Below are 20,799 nucleotides of genomic sequence, written 5' to 3'. Positions count from 1 at the left end.
GGGCTAGAAATGCTGTGGCGGTGGGGGTGGGGCACTCACCTGGGCCTGTGGTGAGTTCCCAAAGAAATTCCCCCTTTCAGAGCCAGTGCTGTAGCCAGACTGGCCCTTCTGGTTCTTATCATGATTGCAAGAGACTCCTCAGGAGCAACCATTGTGGAATTTTGAAAAGCAAAAAACCAAAAAAAACACATCCAAGGTTTATTACACATGGGGTCGTGGACAGTATATGGCCTGTCTGGGGCCACACAGTGAGGTTGTGGGTAGGCAGAGAGAGAAAGCATGGGCCTGAGGTTCTGCTTTAATTGGGCTTAAGGATAGGAACATCTAGGGTTTCCTGGGTTCACTCTTTGCTGGTGAATTTAAAACATAAGAGCAAGAATGAGAGCATGGGAAAGTAAAAAGTGGTCAAATGGTCAATTGTATAAGTCAACCAGAGATCTCTAACACAAGGGTGGGGTGGCCTGGCTTTTTATCTAGACTTGTGGCTGGTGGTGTGTTTATTGGAGATAGCTGTCTTTGAAGAGGATGGCTTGGCAATCAAAAGCTTAATGTCAGGCACCTACATTATAATCAAAAAAGGCAACTGGCAGCACTTACATTACAAAATATTTGATCTTTTAAGCCACTAAGTTTTCAGGTGGCTTGTTACACATCATGTGCAAACTGATACTCTAACTATAAATGCAATTCCTTTAAAAAATCCTACTAATTCTATTATTTGTTTCCTACTTACAGCTTCCCAAGCTATATAGCCTGTAGGAGAGAGTAACCCAGGACCTAGAACGCACAGGTAATTCAATGTACTCTACGATGAACTTTCTGACATTCATTTAGACATTCATTTCCTGGAAGCTCTTCTTAAGAGAAGGCCACAGAGGGGTGGCAGGGTGGCTCAGTTGGTTGAATGTCTGACTCTTGGTTTCTCCTCAGGTCGTGATCTCAGGGTTGTGAGATTGAGCCCTATGTCGGGTTCCATGCTCAGTGGGGAGTCTGTTTGAGATTCCCTCTCCCTTTTCCTCTGCCCCGTCCTCTGCTCACATGTGCTCTCTCTCTTAAATAAATAAAATCTTAGAAATCTCAGTGGTTGTATATCAAATTAAAAAGAAAAAAGAAAGCTACTGAGATAGGTCTTCTCCTGTTGACTTGAGGAGTACTTACTTTAGGTGATTCAATGAGTCAGAAATTCCCTCCCACTTTTATTTTGGCAAAAGGCAGAAAAAAAAATCCCCTTTCCTTCATGAAAAGGTCTCCTTGGTTGCAGAATTTCTCTAGCTCTCTAAATCTTTTCCCTGTTACTTCTTCACTCAAAACACACTTGAATTTAACCTGTAGGTTGACAAATATCCATCACTGATTATTCTCATCATTTGAAGTATTCTTTGATAAAATCTGAGGACTCTATCCATGGGGATTTCAGGTCCATCATTTACTTAGCCCACCATTTTGTCGGCAGGGTTGAGAAGGTGGGTGTCATTCTAGCAGAGCTCTTTCACATCAGTCCTGAACTAACATTCCTCAGATTGCAGGGTTGGAAAAATGCCTTTTGGTAAAACCATAGAGTAGTAAACATTAAGGTAAGGGACTTAGTCTCTTTGCTCAAGGATGCAGACTTCTTAGGGATAGAGCTAGGGTGAAAATACTTAAAGCTATTTCCTCTGCTGGCTACATATCAACTACTTAGCATGGACATGCTGGCATTTCCTGATGCTCAGTCCTGGCTCCTCTTCTCACTCTGTGTCTCACACCAGGTGAACTTATTCATTCCAGATATGTAAATTATGCCTATGACTTCCAAATTCATTTTGTAAACTCCAGACTCATGTATCTAACTGCCTACTCACTAGAAGTGAGGAGGATATCTTGTATATACTTGGTTATCTTGCAGATATAGCCAAATTAGTGTGTCCAAAACAAGACTTTCAGTTGTCCAACTGATCTACCTCCTCCAACTCCATGTCACTAACCTCACCTGGGCTGCTATTATTGCTTTCATAGACTATCCCAATAGTTTCTGTAGACTATTCTAAATATTCCTGAATTATTTTCTTTCTTCACTATACCCCCTCAACTCATTCTCCACAGAGCATCCAGAATCATCTAATTATGTAAACCAGATCATATCATCATTACCAGTTATGACCTCTTGAGTTGCATTGGAGTAAAGTCCCAAATCCTCACTGTGGCCAGAGAGTCCTCATCATCCAGCCTCTGCCTGCCTCCTACTTCACTTCGTCTCTCAGCCATGATCTTCCAGGTTCAGCCACATCAGCCTTTTACTTTCTCAATGTGTTGAATTTTCCCTACCTCTGGGTCTCCAGCTGTGCTGCTATTCTTCTACTTGGAAGGTCTCCAAGCTCCCATTTTCACACTCCCGGCCTTGGCTTAAATATAGCATCCTCCAATGGGCCTTTAATGATGACTCACTATGTTCTTTTCATAGCACTTATTGCAATTTGTAATTCATTAATTTTTCCTGCTCAAACTTTCTAAGTACTCCAAGAGCAAAGCCAACCCTGCCTTGCTTATGTGTCCTTGTTAAATGAAAATCTGAAATCTTCATGCATCCTCAACATGAGCTTATTATTGCAGAGTTAAACTTGTGCCTTCTCTGCCAGAGGTTTTTCTCTCTGACTACATCGGTAAAGACAAAATTAAAAAAAAAAAAAAAAATTAAAAAAAAATAAAGACAAAATTCTTCCCTTTTCTTACTTAGAATTCTGCTTCTTTTTTATATAAATACAGGAATTGGAGGACTCCTTTGTTAAGTATTATGCTGTTAGCTTATTTACTTAAAAAAAAAAGGAGGAAAAAACCCAAATTTTTATTACATGCTCACAGAGGCCCAGTGATGAAATTGAGATGAAAAAATGACCAAGGGAGGCAGCTTTTGTACATTTTAGACAAAGAAGCATAAATCTTTGATATTTTACAGGACAATTATGTTTTTTTTATGTTTGGGAGCTACCATTAGTAAGGAATTCTAAAATGGTTGGATCTGGGGTAGTAAATTAATAAAAGTAACAAGACTTGATTATACAGAATTCTTGGTTTTGAATCCCTGTCTTGGACAATAGGGACATCTCTCTACGTCCTGGTATGTAAGGCAGTGTCTTTCCTACGGGAGATTTTTTCCTTCTTTCTGGAGACAAAGGGAGGTCTTCTTGTTCTTGCACTGGCCATTTCGTAAGTAACTCAATTCAAATATTCAAGATGCATCTGTGGAACTTTTTGTGGTGCAGATGTTTTGTAAACTGCCAAGACCCACAGATGCATAACTCCATCTTTTAAAAATAGCCATCCATTCTTTTTTGATCTCCTTCTATGTTCACTGCTCTGGAGAATCCCAATTCAAGCAGAGAAGTTAGAATCATTATTTCCCAATGCTCTGAGGTTCACGGTCTTTAATGAATGACTGCAACCCTTTACTCTCACAGGAATAAATGTATCCAAATGGAACAGTGCCACAAGAAAAAGAAAGGTTTGAGAATCCACTGGAAAAATCCATGTGGCTGTCAGCAATAAGTACCTTAGATCACATGGTTTTGTCTATAGTCCGGAAGGTGTTTCCAGGGAGGTTGTGGGGTTTATAGGAGAGCCTGATTCTGTACTGACCTGATCATCTGGTTGGATAAATTCCAATCTGGAATTGCTTTCTTTCCTTTATGCATTTCAGATGAGTCCTTCTAGGTGTGATGTGAGCCAGAGAGGCCCAAACACATGCATTCTTTAAATGGACATCATTTTCAATAAACAATCCCTAAGTCTCTGAAAGCAGGGCTTTCTGGCACGTTTCTGAATATAGGATTACAGCCTGAATATTCCTTGAAGAATTTCCTAGGTGTGTGACCATTTGTTAAGCTGAAAAGAAGGGAAAAATTAGAAAGCACAATGACTATCCAGGGGATGACCAGGTATGTCACCATGAAGGGCCACTTCCACCATCCATGCCAATTTCATCGTCTAAGGCTTTCTTGAATTTTTGCAAATTTGCCGGAGACAACAGGTGCCAGTTTCATCTGTGAAGATTACACAGTTTCACAAGCCTGTTTCTGCGAAGCCTCTCTGTTACATAGCGTGCCTACAGCCCTATTAAATATTTCTCTGGGGCACACCTTAAAGAGTAGGAAAAAAACTTCATGAAAGTCCAAATAAATGTTTTCTTCGCTCAAAAAGTAAATGACCTAAATCTGGCCCTGTACTCTTCCTTGCACAAGGCACTCAGTCCCATTGGCCCAATTTTAATGCAAAACTCAGTTTCAAACGCAGGTTGCCACTGGCAAGAGAAAGCAATCATCTGCACAACCCAGTTTCACCTTAGCCTTTGCTGAAGTTGGCCCAGGTTCAGCGTCTACACGGAGGCTGCACACCTGCAGCCTGGGCTGCGGCACGTCCCCAGGTTCCCAGGTAGCCCTGGGCCTGAGGCTCGCAGAACAAACACTGCTTCCCAGCAAGCCTCCACCACCCCGCCCTGAGGCCGAGCCTTCCTCTTCCTCGCTTACCCATGGGCTAGGAGCCTTGGGAGGGTGGCAATCTCCACCTCCCCCCCAGCACGGGGAGCAGTGACGGTGGACCCAAGGGACTTGGCCTCCGGTTTGCATCTGTCTCCGGGAGGCCAGTTGGGCTAGTATTTGGAGTTGGTGATTGGTGAGGTGTCTTCAAGCTCGTAGAGCCAACTGTGCTGACTTGTGCAGTCCATTAGCCTGGCTTTCCTTTTGTTCACTTTAGGAAAAGAAGCGCAGTGCGCAGGATGGGCCCCCAGCGGGAGGGCTGACACCGTGGAGGCCACTCATTAGCAGATGCTCCTCTGCCCAACCTCAGCTGTTCTCTCCGGTGACATTGGTGTGACAGGGAGCTATTTGTTCAGGTGACGGGGCTTAGTGGGCTGCAGGCCAGGAACCCCTCTCTGCAGGGACCCCCGCTTCCAGGACTGAAAAACACTAGAGACCCCCCACCCTGGCTTAATCCTGTATCCTCCCAACCTGCAAAATCTAACCAACTTCTCTCAGTTACACTTAGAGGTTCTGGCGGTCAGAGGGCCCTCCCTCAGAGATACTGTGTGCTGTGTATGAACAGGCTGGGTTGAAAAGCTGAATTTGGAGGTTGCTGCCACAGGACCCTTCTCCATGTGGTTGTCACCCTGGGGGGTGGAGTAGAGTCTGCTCATGACCATGGAGGGATCTTGGGTCTCCAGGGGGCTCACACCCATATGTATTTTCAACTAATTCTGTCAACAAACTCCCTGGATTGTCTTTTGCTGGTAAGGCCTCTGAGGGGCTCAGGGATGTTTCAGCCTTTGAATTTCCAATTTTTAAGGTTCCCAGTATTTGAGAATAGAAGGAAACACTAAATGAGCCTTAAAATAAAAACCTTACGTTTTGTTTATTTATTTATTTATTTATTTTTATTTTTGAAGATTTTATTTATTTATTCATGAGAGACACAGAGAGAGGCAGAGACGCAGGCAGAGGAAGAAGCAGGCTCCCTGCAGGGAGCCCAATGTGGGACTCAATCCCAGGACCCGGAGATCATGACCTGAGCAAAGGCAGACACTCAATCACTGAGCCACCCAGGTGTTCCAAAAAAACCCTTACATTTTAAATAGTCAATCGACTTGGAGTATTTTCAGCATCATATATCCCTTGTGGAATCATATATCCCTATATCCATATGGCAACATATGAAGACAAAGTGAGAAGCCCATGAATGGCCAGGTGGGCCAGGCAGTTACTCTGTCCTTGTCCTATAGGCGTGGCCCCTGGTCTAGTCTCTACAGTGAAGTGCTGGGCACTTTGATGTCACCCAGCTAAGAAAGGCATGCTGGGGACCTAGAAGATCAAACAGGCCTTTTAGCGAGTAATTCGGGCTTTACTCTTAGAGGTTGATGACTTCCCCACTAAATGCTTGTGACTAGTTCTGAAAAACAGGCTGTGGATGGAAGTGGTTGGTGTCACATCTGGGCTAAAGTGTTGGAGAAATATCCTCGGATATTTCCTTCCCATCGGGTCTGGAGATGTTTTAAGTGCTAGCCCTTGATTCCTGCAGAGTTAAAACTCCCTCCTTGCCATGTCTTGAGCATAGAGCAGAGCAAGAAAGAAACTTTGGGGGTAAAGCCATTGAGATTTTGGAGCTTATTTTTTAAATCATTGCATTGTTTAAACTATTCTAATACAACAATGTTCTTTAAGTAAATTTTATTTAAAACCACTGGATTTAAAAATATTTAAAATACTCTTATGTAGGTATATCATTGTAAGTGTGTAAAATATATGATTAAAAACTTTTGGCTCATAAAAGTTGTGCAACAAAGTAAACCATGAGTTAGTATTTCATTTTGCTTTTCTTGTCTTTTTGTTCTTCCATCCATTAATCACTTGATGCTAAGATTCTTATGCATTAGAGGCAGTGCGATTAGGAGTCATAAATGGAACTTTCTCCACAGTGAATAGAGCCTGATACAGGCTGTGGTCTCAGGAAATTCAGTAGAGTGGGAAGAGGCCAGGAGTAGAAACGAAGAGATTGAGAAACGACGGGATATTCAGGATCACCCTGTGCCCCCCCACACACACACTGGGTCTCTTACTGGTCTGTCCCCTTTGGAACTGCAGGAGCAGCGGTGATCTGGGCCTCATCTCAGTCACATCTGGTCTTACATTGTCTTTCTGTTCATCCCGCGAAGATCTGCTGAGCCTGGGATGAGATCTCACATCAGAAGGTGGGAGCTCAGAGCCCTAAGCCAGCCCTTAATGACCTCATGATCTAGTGAAAAGTTCCCAACAGTCCACCCAGTTTCCTGGTTGCTAGGTTTGCTCCCCCTGGTGGGAAGCCTTATGCCTTCTCCACGCCCTGGTGTGATGCTGGCTGGGTGGGCCCTGTTGCTTGGAGTCCATACAGTGTCTCTGCTGGGCGCAATCTTTATTAAAAGTACATCTCTCTGGATCTTTATGAAAATCTGTCCCCAAAGCAAAATGGTTCTGGTGTCAGTTCAGATCTGTGTTTCCATCCTTGATTGTTAAGGGCTGCTTTGAGTTGCTTCGCGCTACACAATTCTGGCAGAGTCATCCACATTTTCCATCCCTGAAACTTACTCAAGAACAGCCAGGTTTTGTGTTCAAGAGCGAACCACTGTGCAAACTTACCCATTTGGAGGGGGTTAAGGCTGCGAGGTGGAGACCTCCCAGCACAAGTCTGACCCACTCCCCAACGCGCCCTCCCATGCATCCTTCACATGAAATATGGCATTTCATGGGGAGGCCACCACAAGCATCCCCCTTGCCCCTTGTCTCCATTACTGACATTCAACTTGAAATGTTCCCTTGCCATATACAAGTCAATGCAAGACTTTCCCGAGTGTCAGCTTCACAAGCTCAAGCTAGTCCTTGGCAGCCGACTGGGTTCCCTTTTGCCCCTGGCAGAGTATCCGTAACCAAAGCACAGGCAGCTGAGCAGGGCTGCGGCCGTGGACTGGGGCACCAGGTGCCAAAGAGGTCCTCGGTCCCTGCCTGCCCTGTTCTCTAACGATATCTGCCCCTGATCCGGAGGGGTTCAGGGTATGCAGTCAAGGATGACATAGCTGTGTCTTTTCTCTTTTATTTTGACTTTTGAAGGGCAAGGGGCCAGCTTGATCTTTCTGCAACTAGGTGAGCTGAAGTGGCTGCAGGCAAACAACTGGCATTTGTCAGCAAGCTGCATCAGCAAGCTGCAGAAGAGAGGGCCCGAGCTGAGGAGGCTAGCTCAGCAGCGCACGGTGCCAAGCCCCCTCCAGCAACGCCTTGAAAACTCGAGGGTAACCAGTGCCACCCCAGGGCACCCGATGAGGCTGTAGAAACCTCTCACACCTTTGGCTGACTGTGGCTGTAGACTAGCATTTGGAGAGTGTCTGTTGTTTCTAGGCAGACCAGACCGCTGAATACAAAAGTGATTCTTTTGATATTGATAACTAATGTGACTCATGATTCCCCCCATAGAAATTGTGCAAACCCTTAATTATCAGGGCACTTTCTCAGAGGCATATTAGAACATACACTGAATTGAGTTATCTTCACCTTTGCCAACACTTTTGTAACACTGTGCGGTTAAGCTGCCCCTCAGAAGTTTTGGCTTTTGTTTGTAAATCATCGGTTCAAGCTGCACGAAGGTTTCCAGGGATTAAAAAGACAAACAGCCCAGAAAAAATTACATAGAGTAGGATTCCTAAAGTAGGTTTCTTCCCCCCTTCTAGTGAATGGGTCACAAGATTGCAATTCTAAACAATCTCACAATTAATTCTTGAGCTATGCAGTCCAATTAGAACAAATGCTTTCTTTCTGGTTTAATTAGAGATGAGTGGGCGCCTGTGAGTTTATTTGTATAAAGTAAGTGCTCATTGAACAAGGTTTGGATCAGGCTCAGCTTGTTAGAAATGCCCTGAAAAGGCTGCTTTCTCCCACTGTCTCTAGCCCCTTTAGCCCCTTCAAAGCTGAGAATGAACCTCTTAGATGTGGAGAATATAAAGAGTATCTTTTGTGGCAACCTGGTGAACTTGAAAGAGGCAATGTGTTGGCTGGAATTGTTGGGAAAGAAGCCGGTTCTTTCAGCTCTGCACACCTAGCATCTTCTTGACCTTGGCCCACCCCCCACCCCCCCCTCCGCAGGTGGGGAATCTGACTGCATGTCTGATAAAGGCTGCCCTGTTGTAGCAAGAACAGGCTTTTGTGTGACATGTGCTCTTGAATGGCTCACTACTCAAGAGTGTGAGCCATGGGCCAGCAGCAGCACCCTAGGTCCCTGCCCCCAGACTTGTGAGGATCTGCATTTTAACAAAATCCTCAGGTGATTTGTGTCCGCATTACAATTTGAGGAGCACAATGGACTTAAAGGCAGCAAATGATGAAGATTTTATTTTAAAAGACATAGGACCCTTGGGAGCCCCCCAGAATGCCACTTCCATTGAAGAGAACCAGTCCCAGGCCCTCTCTCTATGGGGGGATTGCCACTATGTCTCCCTCCTACCACCACCACCACACTCTCCACTAAAGACTCAAATATGTCTCCTCCTGCCATCCTCTAGTGAGGTCACCTGGCTGAAGGGCCCCAGGTCAGGAGCCCCTCCCCAGATCTGTGCCTTAGCCTCTTACCCACCTCTTTAGTTCTGCTGGTCTCTGGCTACAGGGGGAGAGAGGATTCCTGCCCTTGAGGGGCTTCTGCTCTCCTGGATGGATTCTAGAGGGAGAGGATGAGTGAGAACAGTCATGGGACCCCCAATCCTGAGAGGAGATACATTGATCACTAGATCCAATGTTGGAAAGGCCACACAGCCCAGAAGGAGGGAGCTCCCGTCTCCATGGGGAAGGCTCCATTATGTAGTGTCACAACATGTGCTGAGAAGCAACTTCCAGGACTGTCACGAGTTAAGAAGAACTTGCCAAACATGTAAATGTCACCTTGCTTTAGTTTTCTGCTCAGCAAGCATTTGTCCATTTTTATTCTCATTTATTTCACCCAAAGTAAAATTTGGGTATAATAAGATGGCAGCATGAGGAAAGTCACCAACAGGGCCTCAGACCTCTCTCCTCCCTCCTATTGTTCAGCACTGGCAATTTTCTCAAAGAACCTGAGCTGAGGAGATAATGATAGGCTCTTGCTTTGCCTTCTGGTGCCTGGAACAGGGTTGAGCAGGTTGTAAACTTCTGTCTTTCCATCCTCGACATAGACTCATGTCACTGTTAATGAGGGGATATTGAAGGAGCCCAGACTGGCAGGTGAGTCATCACCAATGAGTCTCATAGCTAGCTCCTCCTCCTCATTGAATGGAGTGGGATGATGGAAGATGTGAGGGAGGCAGGATCAGCTGGGCTGTGACTGGATCTAGAAAGGCCAAGAGTGAGGAGTTAGGATCAGGTAACCATGTAGCCTGGTTTTGGGAGCTGGGATCATGTGACCATGTAGTTTGCTGGAAACCTTGAACATGATACTGAAAAGTTCAACTGGAGTTTTAAAATGATTTTGCTAATTAAAAAAAATCACATAAGCAAAATATGTTCAATGTTTAAGAAAATAAAGTTTGAAATGATCAACCATTGCTTGTCACTCTACCACTTTTAAACACCTTGGTATATTTATCCTTCCATATTTTATGCAGATAGAGATATAAACATATAGAGAGATTTATAGATTTAAATGTAACATAAAATAGAATCACACTACACATACAAATGATCTTCTACAATATCATTTTCAATGACTGTATGGTTTTATATCAGGACCTACATTACAGTTTTTTGAAGCTAACTTGCTACAAATTATTATTGATCATTCGGGTTATTTCCTTATCTATCTATCTATTCATGTGCCTACCTATCTATATCTATCAGCTTTTTATGTTTTACCATCTTAGACAATATTAAACTACATTTTTATAGCTAAATCTTTGCACATATCCTTAATAACTCCCTCAGAATAAACACCTAAATATACCGTGGCTTGGTTAAAGGGAATCTGTATTTCATGAATTTTGAATCTTCTTGCCAAATTGTCTTCCATGAAGCTTATACCAATTTTTACTCTCTTGTGAGAAATACCTTTCTTGGTCTAGCTAATGGTTTTGGGGGGAAAAAATCCCTTTGGGTGTTCGGGCCAACGATCAAAGTTAACTTCTACCAGAATTCTCCCAGAACTGTTCTTGGACTCTCCTTCAGTGGTGGATAGATAAGGTAACATAGGAATCTCCAAGACCCTGGATTCCAGATAATGGCATTTGGAAGCTTTGTTTTCATTGCCAGTCTTCCTAAATACTAGGGAGGCCCAATTGGCAATGGAAACCTGGGGCGCTGGAGGGGATCTGGGATGGGTCTTCAGTTGTGTGATGTCTGGGTGCCAACTGGGGGCCCTGCAGAGTTAGAATAAATGGCTGCAGGTTCCAGAATGGCCTGATAGGCCATTGCAGCAGGTGCCAGAACAAAGTTTGCCCATGTCCCCCAAGAGCTTGATGGCACTGCTGAGCGAGTCACAGCCACAGGAAGCAAGGAAAAGCACAAAAGTATGATAGATTCAGAAAGGAAATCAAGAGGGAAAGACTAACCTGATTGAGCAGCTGAAACACTATGGCTCCAGAGTGGAAGAAATGAACACAAGTGTAACTTAAAAGAAAAAAAAAAGGATTCAAGTAGACACATTCACAGAACCCCCAAAAAGAAATTTTTAGCAAAAATATACATTTTGCAAAATAAGACATTTAATGGAAGAATTGATAAAGGGAATAGTCATTGCTAATCACTAAGTTAAAGATCTCATTAAGGAAACATGCAGGGAGAAAGGAGAATGAATGAAATTATGAGATTAAGACATTATATGCAGTGTTAAGGAATTTCAATAGGAAAAAGAATAGATGGAAAAGTTATAAATAAATAGAAGGAAGCATTTTGAATTGAAGCAAGCTTCGATTTTGAAGTTGAAAGGGTTCGGTAAATGTCATGCAATGTTAGTAATACTATTAATAATAATAATAGTAATACAGACCAGACCAGCACTGGTCAATAGAGCTTCCTGCAATGATGGAAGTGCTCTGTGCTATGCAACATGGTGGCTGCTAGCCCCACAGAGCTCTGGAGCATGTGAAATGTAGATGGTATGGCCAAGGAACTGACTTTCAAATCTTACTTATTTTTATTTAACTAACACTTTCACTTAAATAGTCATATATTAGTGACTCTCCTTTGGACAGCTCAGGTCTAGATATTTCCTGGTGAAAGTTCTGAAACACAAGCCCAGTATAAAAGCTATAAACTTCTAGACAAATACAAAAGTTTGCCTTCAAAGTCTAGTGAATCAGATTTGTATCTGACTTCTCATCTGCAACACCAGAGGTTAAAATAGAAGCATATCTTCAAACTATTTATAGAAAAATATATGATTAAAAAAATCTCCTATTCTTCCAGGATAACATTCTTTATAAGGAGAAACAAACTTGACATTTTTAGATTTGTAACTCTTCAGAAGTACTCAAGAAATTTACTCTGTAACATGCAAATAAAAGCAGAGCAAATGTTCACATGCACAAAAGATAACATGTCCCAGAAACTTTGGTGTGTGATGAATCTAGATGTGCGTTAGATGTGTAACAGAAAGGATGAGGATGTCACTGGAAACTGATTTATTTATTTATTTATTTATTTATTTATTTATTTATTTATTTTTAAAGATTTTATTTGTTTATTCACAAGAGACACAGAGAGAGGCAGAGACATAGGCAGAGGGAGAAGCAGGCTCCACGCAGGGAGCCCGACGTGGGACTTGATCCTGGGACTCCAGGATCACGCCCTGGGCCAAAGGCAGTCTCTAAACTGCTGAGCCACCCAGGGATCCCTGGAAACTGATTTAAATGTTAAATAGTTTTATCAAAAATGAGAAATTAGGAAAATCTAGAGACCAGGAAAAATCAATAATAATCCAGTAGAATAACTGCAAAATGCTATTATGTTTACACACAGAGAATGTATCATCTTCTTTTGTAATTCATAGAATAAGAACAAAACTAAATTTTGTCTTTGGTTAGAATAAAACCCTAACACATTTCAAATAATCCTTTGAAATCCTTTGGCCATAATCCTTTACCTTCAAATCCTCAAACCTAGAAAAGCATTAATGAAAAAATGACACCCAAAAGCTTGATATGTTGAAATTTTAGAAACATTTATCTAAAAAAACTTCTCAAATGAAAGAGTAAATATAGATCGGAATTACAAATTATACAGAAATGTTAAAATGAAAATTTAGGGGATGCAGCCAAACCTGTGCAGGGAGGAAAATTTATAACACATCATTTTTATTATATTCAAGTAAATAAACTTTTAAAAGATGAAACAGACAAAACCATAGGATGGTTTGGAAAATTGACAGGAAACAAAAGATACAACATTAAAAGTGGAGTATGAAGAGTAAGAATAGATACAAAAAAGAAAAATGCTTCAAGTGGGTACTTTATGCAACTCTACAGTAATATGTTTAAAACATACTGGAAATTGGTGATTTTTAAAATGAAATATAATTACCCCAATGATGGTAGAAAAATAAACATACCAAAAATTTACCCAGGTCTGTTGATATTCACAGCTAACAGCCCTTTTATATTCAAAAAATACTTCCTATGTTATCAAAATTTTCTGGTATATAGAAAATTATGGAAACATCCTAATTCATTTCAAATCTAGTATATTTTTAATATCAAAGATTATAGAACAATAAACAAATGAATAGGTACTTTATATAAGTAGCAAGTAAAATCCTGCAGTATATTGAAAGAATGCTTGTTATAGCATAACCCAGGAAGGTTTGTAACTGAAGGAATGGTTCACCATCAGGAAGGCTAGAAACAGGGACACCTGGGTGGCTCAGCAGTTGGGCACCTGCCTTCGGCCCGGGGCGTGATCCTGGAGACCCGGGATCGAGTCCCACATTGGGCTCCCTGCATGGAGCCTGCTTCTCCATCTGCCTGTCTCTCTGCCTCTCTCTCTCTCTCTCTCATGAATAAATAAATAAAATCTTTAAAAAAAGAAGGAAGGCTAAAAACATAATTCTTAATTCAGTCATAGGAGAAAGATGAAAAAATATCAATAGATTCTAAAGGGGTATATTATAAAATTTGGACAATAGATAAAAATTCAAACTCCACTTAGGGGTGCCTGGGTGGCTTAGTCAGTTGGGCGTCCAACTCTTGGTTTCAGCTCAGGTCCCTGGGGTCCTGGGGTCCAGCCCCTGGGTGGGGTCCACACTCAGTGGGGAGTCTGCCTGACACTCTCTCCCTCTGCCGCTCCCCACTTGTGCGTGTGTATGTATGCGCTCTCCCTCTCTCTCCCAAATAAATAAGTCTTTAAAAGATTCTACTGCAGCTTAATTAGAAGTTAACTGAGTAAATATGCTGAACACTGTGAGCAAATGTTCATGAGTGATAAAATGCTAAAGCTGTTTCTGTTAAAGCAAAAATCTATTAAATCAAAGAGAAGGGAGAATGGTACTGTGTCCACTACTATTTGACACTGAAGCTTCTAGAAAATGAAATTGACAGAATATACATTAGAATTAAAAATCATCAGAATAACATTTGTTTTCAGAAAAAAATATATTCCTAGAAAACTTGAAGGATTATTTTTTTTAACTTGAAGGATTATTTAAAAAATTTAGAATTCATAAGAGATTTTGATAAAAGTATATGTAGGTGTGTATATATAAAACATATACAATATACATAAATATATATCATATAAGTTTTATATTTATTATAAATATTATATTATAAATTATTAAATAATTAAATATTATTATTTAATATTTTAAATATTATTATTTATATATTTTATATATTATTTTAAATATTTAATATTTAATAAATTATTAAATATTAAATATTATATTATAAATTTAGAATTCATAAGAGATTTTGATAAAAGTATATGTAGGTGTGTATATATAAAACATATACAATATACATAAATATATATCATATAAGTTTTATATTTATTATATTTATATAAGTTTTATATTTATTATATTTTAATATATATATTATATTTTGTATTATTATAAATACTTATATATTTCTATCTGTATAAAAATCAATAGCCCTTTTCTTGGATATAGCAATAAGGGAGTGGGGGAAATTCCATTTAAAATAGATACAAAAAAAAAAACCAAACCAAACCAAACAAACAAAAAAACCCCAAAAATAAAATAAAATAGAAAAATCATTAAAAAAAAAGGAATGAATTTAATCAGAACAAAGAACACTATCAAACCTTATTGAAGGACTTAAGGTAGAAACATACCATGTTCTGGAGGAAGGTCTTAACATCTGAAGTGTCAGCTGTCATGAAATCAGTGGCTACACGAAGGCACTCTCATGAAGCCCTTCCTCGCTTTCTGGAGAACATTAGGAAATTGAAAGTACAAATGCATAAAAATTTCTAATAAAAATCTGAAAAAAGGACAATACTCAAGGGTGACAGAGAGAATTTGCCTAGTCAGATGTGAAAACCTACTATAAAATTTGCAGAATCAGAATCACATGGCATTGAAATTAGGGCAGGGACATGCTAAGTGAGCTCTCAGCCCCCTGAGAAGAGGTGGCTCTGGAAGAAAGACCTCAACGACACGAGAAAGACACATGGAGAATTGTTCCAGTTGGTGTCTGTGGCTATCGGTTGGGATCGGACAATTCTCTCTGCAAAGTGAAAATGTAATTTTATAATTTAAAATAATAATGGCAAAAAAGTAAACATAATCCTATCCTGGGTCATCTGATGGCCACCCACAACTAAGGATCGTCACAAAATCTGTGTCATGCTTGCATTTACAGTTAATTACATGCCTTTATGGTTGTACTGGTGGTTAAGGAGCCCTGATTTAATAATCCTGTGTGAATAAGAACAGACGTAGATTTAAAACCCTGATGGTGTGCTCATGTTGAGTGCCAAACACCAGTGTGGCTCAGTGGCAACACAAGTTAACATCCGTAGGAACAACAAGGAAGCCTTAGGTCTCCATATGACAAAGTTCTTGGCACACCTACCTCGAGAGCACCCCCGTGCCCTGAGTACCCTGTTTGCTTCCGACCAGCAGCTTTGTTATGACAGCACACTGTGTTTGTGTAAAGCTTTTTGGTCTGGTAATTGCACTTGTATTTATTTTGCAAAGCAGATTTAGCTTGATAGAGTACAGCTATAAGAATAAGGAGGTGATATCTAGTAGGTATCTGCCTATTTTAGTGAAAAATAACTATAACATTGATAAGAGTAGGACAAAGAATCAGTGGAAAGATCAGACGAATGAAGAGGGAGGTCAGAAAGAAAGATATTTGTAAATTAAGCATGAGATTACATAGCAATTTATTCCAGTGAGACAGGAAGGATGGACAAATAACAGATATGGACAAAATGAACAACCCATACAAATGAAAACAAATAGATCTCCATTTTATTCTATTTATAACATTGCATTTTCACCAGTTTTCCCCCTTTGGCACTCTCGACATTTGGGGTTGGCTAATGCTCTCCTTGGGGGGCCTTCCTGGGCTCTGTAGGGTGCTCAGCAGCATCTGTGCCCTCCATCCACCAGATGCCTGCACGGCCCTCCCCACGGTTGTGACAAACACTGAAGTGTCCAGGCATTATCAGAGGGTTGGGGGAAGAAATCATCCCCCTGACATGTTACCAAAGACCTAAATGTAGGAAAATCTTCATCAGCATCATCAGAAGTACCCCAGCCACATTCATAAGAGAATGTCTATGACTCTGAGTTTGGGGATAAATACAGTTAAATAAGGTCTGTGTAGCCACAGGGTTCCATGGATTCTAGTGTGGCTTCCCTGCAGGGGAGTGGTTTAAAAGGCTCAGGCGGATCTCACTGACGGGCAAGTCCTCCACACATTCTGAAGTAGCAAAAGAGGTTTTACTAATATTTTTTTTAAGGGAAAACAAGGGGCACAGGGTGGCTAAGTTGGTTAAGATTGTGCCTTTGGGTGGGTCACCATCCCAGGGTCCTGGGATCCAGCCTGGCATCGGGTTCCTTGCTCAGTGGGGAGTTGGCTTCTCCTTTTCTCTCTGCCCCTCCTCTCACTCTTTTTCTCTCTCGAATAAATAAAATCTTTAAAAAAAGGAAGGACAAAATGCCTTATATATGTGAATGGGTGAATGTGTCTAAATATAAATTATTTTGCTTGTTTGCATAAGCGTTGAGAACGTTGAGGGGGTTGGGGAACACAAACCAAACCACTAGTCCTGGTCACCTTGAGGGAGCAGAGGCATCACCGTGAGGGAGGGTTTGGATGGGCCAGAGAGACTCTCAGCTTTATTTTTCTTACTAGTCCACTGTAACAAGCACATGATGATCCTATAATCCAAAAAGTAAAGCCAGTAGAGTTCAAAGGCCTAACTATCAAGTGAGGGGAGAGTGTACTTTATGACTCCGTGTGCTAAGGGATAGAACACAGTGATGATTATCTCTTTGGGAGGTAGTATGCCGTGGGGTGGTTGAGCATGTTTATGGTTGGGCCGAGATAGTGGGCGAAAAGTGGCTGCCAGAAATATCTGTCTGTGTCCAAGTCCCTGAAACCAACAGATGTTACCTTATTTGGAATAAAAGGTCTATGCCGATGTAATCTAGTTAAGGATATTGGGAAGGCCTCACGATTCCCCAGGTGGGCCCTAAACCCAGTGACAAATGTCCTATAAGAAAAAGGCTGAGAGGGATTTGAGACACACAGAGAAGATCCTGTGAAGAGGGAGGCAGAGGCTGGTACGATGAAGGCCACAGCCACCAGCTAAGCTGGAAGAAGCAGGAAGCAGATTCTGCCCCAGAGTCTCTGCTGGGAGCACTGCCCGGCCCACACCTTGACTACAGAGTTCCGGCTTCCAGAGCGGTGAGAGAATTCGGTTTCTCTTGTTCAAGCCATCCGGTCTGCGGTAACTTGTTACAGCAGCCACAGGAAACCAGTAGAAGGAGGATAATGTATGTTTTCTGGGATGCTTGAGGGAAGCTTCATTGGAAGTGGTGTTGTTGTCTTGCACTTTAAAGGGAGGTAGAAGAGGGAGGAAGGCCCCTCGAGGCAGATGGACAGCATGAGCAAAGGCCCGGTGGCCGATCGGGGCTGGCTAGGTGAGCACAGCTGGGATGTGGGGTGTATTTAACCGAGGGGGTGAGGTGGGAGGTGAAACATCGTGTTTTCTCCTGCTCTTTTTACCTGAAGAACTGAGTTCACAGACAATCCAGGACTATTTTCTAAAAGGATTGGGCCAATCCATGTCAGAGACAGAGCTCTAGTAAAATCCACCCTCAGGATGGAAGTCACAAGCGGGGAAGTCGGCAGCCCTGCAAAGTCCCAAGAGAAAGAGAATGTGAGACGTGACTCCCGGTGTTCCAGACGTGGCAGCTTGCTGGACCGCGAGGGCCCCATTCCCAGCCTGTTCGCTCACATTCCTAGCAGACGGCTGGCTTTGGCATCCGTAGAATCCCTGCCAGAATGGGAAGCCCCCAAGCTAGGTGCAAAGCAAAATATTTCCATCATTTGACATGATAAAGCGTGTGGCTCTTGAGTAAGAAGCGCTGGCCCACCCCCGGCGTGCTCTGTCTTATCCCATCACTGCAGCCCCCGGGAGCTGGCCCCGCAGAGGGGGCCTTGAGCTGGCCTGCAAGGGGACAGAAGCCGTGCCCTTTCTTCGTGTCCCATAGCGGCCTCGACTTTTCCCCCAGCCTGGCTCCTGCCGCTGCCGAGTGCGGTTTTTGTTGCAGGTGGTGGTGCTTCTCCTTGGCGCCCTTAAAAATACCCAGGCAGGGAAGCTTCTGGTGGTGCATACTGAGACTAGAAAGGAATGAGCTAACATGCCAGAACGCTTGCAGATGTATGGTTGAGAACATTTGTTTCACAGGACTGACCTATAAATAGACGTGGATAAGCAGGAAGGCAACAGTTTGCATGGGTGGCCTTGTCTTCGTGGCGGAGATAGTTCCCAGAAGCACGCACCACTCAGGCTGGCTCCAGATCCGGCGAGGCTGCCAAGTCATCACTGTGACGTGGCTCACAGCTGCCCTTGTGCCAGGCCCTTGCCCTCACTGTTCAAAACCCATCTGTAGTCATCTCTGGAAGCTTCCATGAGAGGCTGGGGACTGTCGTCTATGGGTGGCACACCATATACCTGAGATCCCCTCCTCTGTGGACAGTAGAGGGTGTGTGTGTACGGATGTGTGTGTGTGTGCATGAGTATCTGCCCATGTCTATGAGTGTGTGAGTACGCGTGTGTATGTGTGTTTGCATGTTAGAGTGTATGTGTGTGTATGAGTGTGGTTTTGTGCACACGCGTGTATGTCCCAGCCCATGGGAGCCCTGAAAGCCCGGAGCCTGGCCACATCCCAAGTGAGCACATCCCTCGCTAGTCCCCCAAACAGGGAGGAAGGGCCACTTGTTCTTGGGAAAGATCAGAAGCTTGGGGGGGCAGGAGGGACGCAGAGGGGGCTGCAGGCTGGGGTGTGTGTGGTGGCGCCGGGGACACAGTGGGACAAGTGATGTCCGGGGAGCAGGGGGAGAAGTAGCTGAGGAAGGAGCAGGGGTTAGGCTCATGGGCAGTGTCCCGTGTCCCGCTGGTCGCCTGGAGAGCCACCCGAGGTAGGGAGAGTGAGCGAGTGGCAGAAGGGGAGGCACAAAGCCACAGTGACTATCCCGCCCAGCCACCCACAAACTGGCGAGAAGAAACAAAATTAGGAGGAAAACACTTCTCTGTGACACACTGGCTTACTGACAGTCTGAAGGCCTTTATCTGGAAGCTGGTTACAATAAAGCTTTCATGTGGTTGGGAAGAAACCAGGGGCCCCGTGTGCTGTGCTCCCCAAACATTTGTTTTGCAGCCCAATCTAGAAATAAATGAAGGCACTGTGTGGGGTCGCTGGTGTCCATCATCTCCGTCAAGGCTCACAATCCTTAGGCCCCTTCTCTAAAGGGGAGGACTGGGGCTCAGAAGGGAGGGCTAACTTGTTCAAGATCAGAGTAGGATCCCAGACTCAGGACTCTGGGGACATGCCTGGTTCTGCTTCGTTTGGGGGTGGGGTGCCTGCAGTTATTGTTGGTGGCAAAGGGGGCTTCCCTCCTCTCAGAGCAAGAATGCAGAGCACTTGTTTGGGACCTACCGTGGCCACTAAAATACATGGTCTCGTTTGTTCTTCACAATCACGGGCCAGAGCAAACGGAGGAAACTCCTCCAAGGGCACAGAGCAAGGTCACGCCGGGGCCAGGATTCAAGCACCAGCCTACCTGATCCCAGGCCATGCTCCGCGCTCCACGGCTTCCCTAATGGAAAGAGGGCCCCACCGACTGCCTGCCCCTGCATCCCGGTTGCAGCTGGCTCTGCCCAGCAGAGGAGGTGCGTTGCACCCATGTGACAATGCCCGTTACTCATTACTCACGGGCCTGCCAGGCCTCCCAGTGATTAAGCCCTTAGAATTTCCCTCGGCTCTGGGTGACATCATTGCATAATTAAGGTGACAGCGATGCCCAACTGCATGCACCAAACAAAGGTCCCTTGTTTTAATTTATCATCCGAGCTCTCCCCGTGCAAGACTGAGCTCCCACTTGGTAATTAAGGAAGACGGTTTAACCTGCCTGAATGAGAGCAGAGCTTTGGGGCAGAGCGGCAAAGTGGCAGAAGGGGAGATCCTATGTCAGCTCTTAATTTAACATGGTAATGAGGGCGCCAGTAAAAGAAGAGAAAGGGGATGCTTACCCTGGAAAGACGAGATGCCAACACAATCTGAAGCCTTCCTTTTATATGATTTTCCTGCCAAGTAGCTAAAGAGATTTTTTTTTTTTTTTGGTCTCCTTTTGTGTCTCATCTGACCCTTGGATGGAGCTGCTACTGAAGTGCTCACAGGTCCTGAGGTTGATCACTGTCTACCCCGAGCATCGTGCTAATGCAGGCAGCTTCTGCAGCCCAAAGTACAAAGGTTCAACACCCCGCCTGTGCCAATTACTGCTCTTGTGACCTGGGACCTTGTGTGTGTGTGGTGAGAACATTGAGCGAGTACCTCAGTTGCTGTATTCCATAAAAAAGGACAAGAATGTCACTAGTACCAATTTTTTTAAGGCTGCTGGGAGTATTCAAGTAAGTTACTATGTGTTGTGCTGAGAACCCTGCTTACTGCATCAGCACTGAATGAGTGTGTGTAATTATTACCTCAACAACTTTCTTGATTATCTTTGTACAATGGTGTAGTGTCTTGCATAGAGCAGGTGTTCAAAAAATGTCCCTTCTGTCTGATTAAATTTCAATGTACTCACTACACACA

At 43.3% G+C, this 20,799-nt stretch overlaps 1 long non-coding RNA gene across 1 annotated transcript; it reads right to left on the bottom strand.

Moving 5' to 3' along the window:
- Positions 1-8,825: 8,825 nt before the first annotated feature.
- On the bottom strand, positions 8,826-20,432 carry LOC144287939 (uncharacterized). Its single transcript, XR_013355821.1, has 3 exons — positions 20,238-20,432; positions 14,796-14,889; positions 8,826-9,843 (listed from the first exon to the last, which is right to left on the bottom strand). It is a non-coding gene; the product is annotated as an uncharacterized LOC144287939 (long non-coding RNA).
- Between the last annotated feature and the right edge of the window lie 367 nt (positions 20,433-20,799).

The sequence above is a fragment of the Canis aureus genome, chromosome 1, assembly GCF_053574225.1.
Source record: "Canis aureus isolate CA01 chromosome 1, VMU_Caureus_v.1.0, whole genome shotgun sequence".
Taxonomy (NCBI): domain Eukaryota; kingdom Metazoa; phylum Chordata; class Mammalia; order Carnivora; family Canidae; genus Canis; species Canis aureus.
The sequence above is the reverse complement of the archived record's forward strand: the minus strand, read 5'-3'. Positions and strand labels throughout refer to the sequence as shown.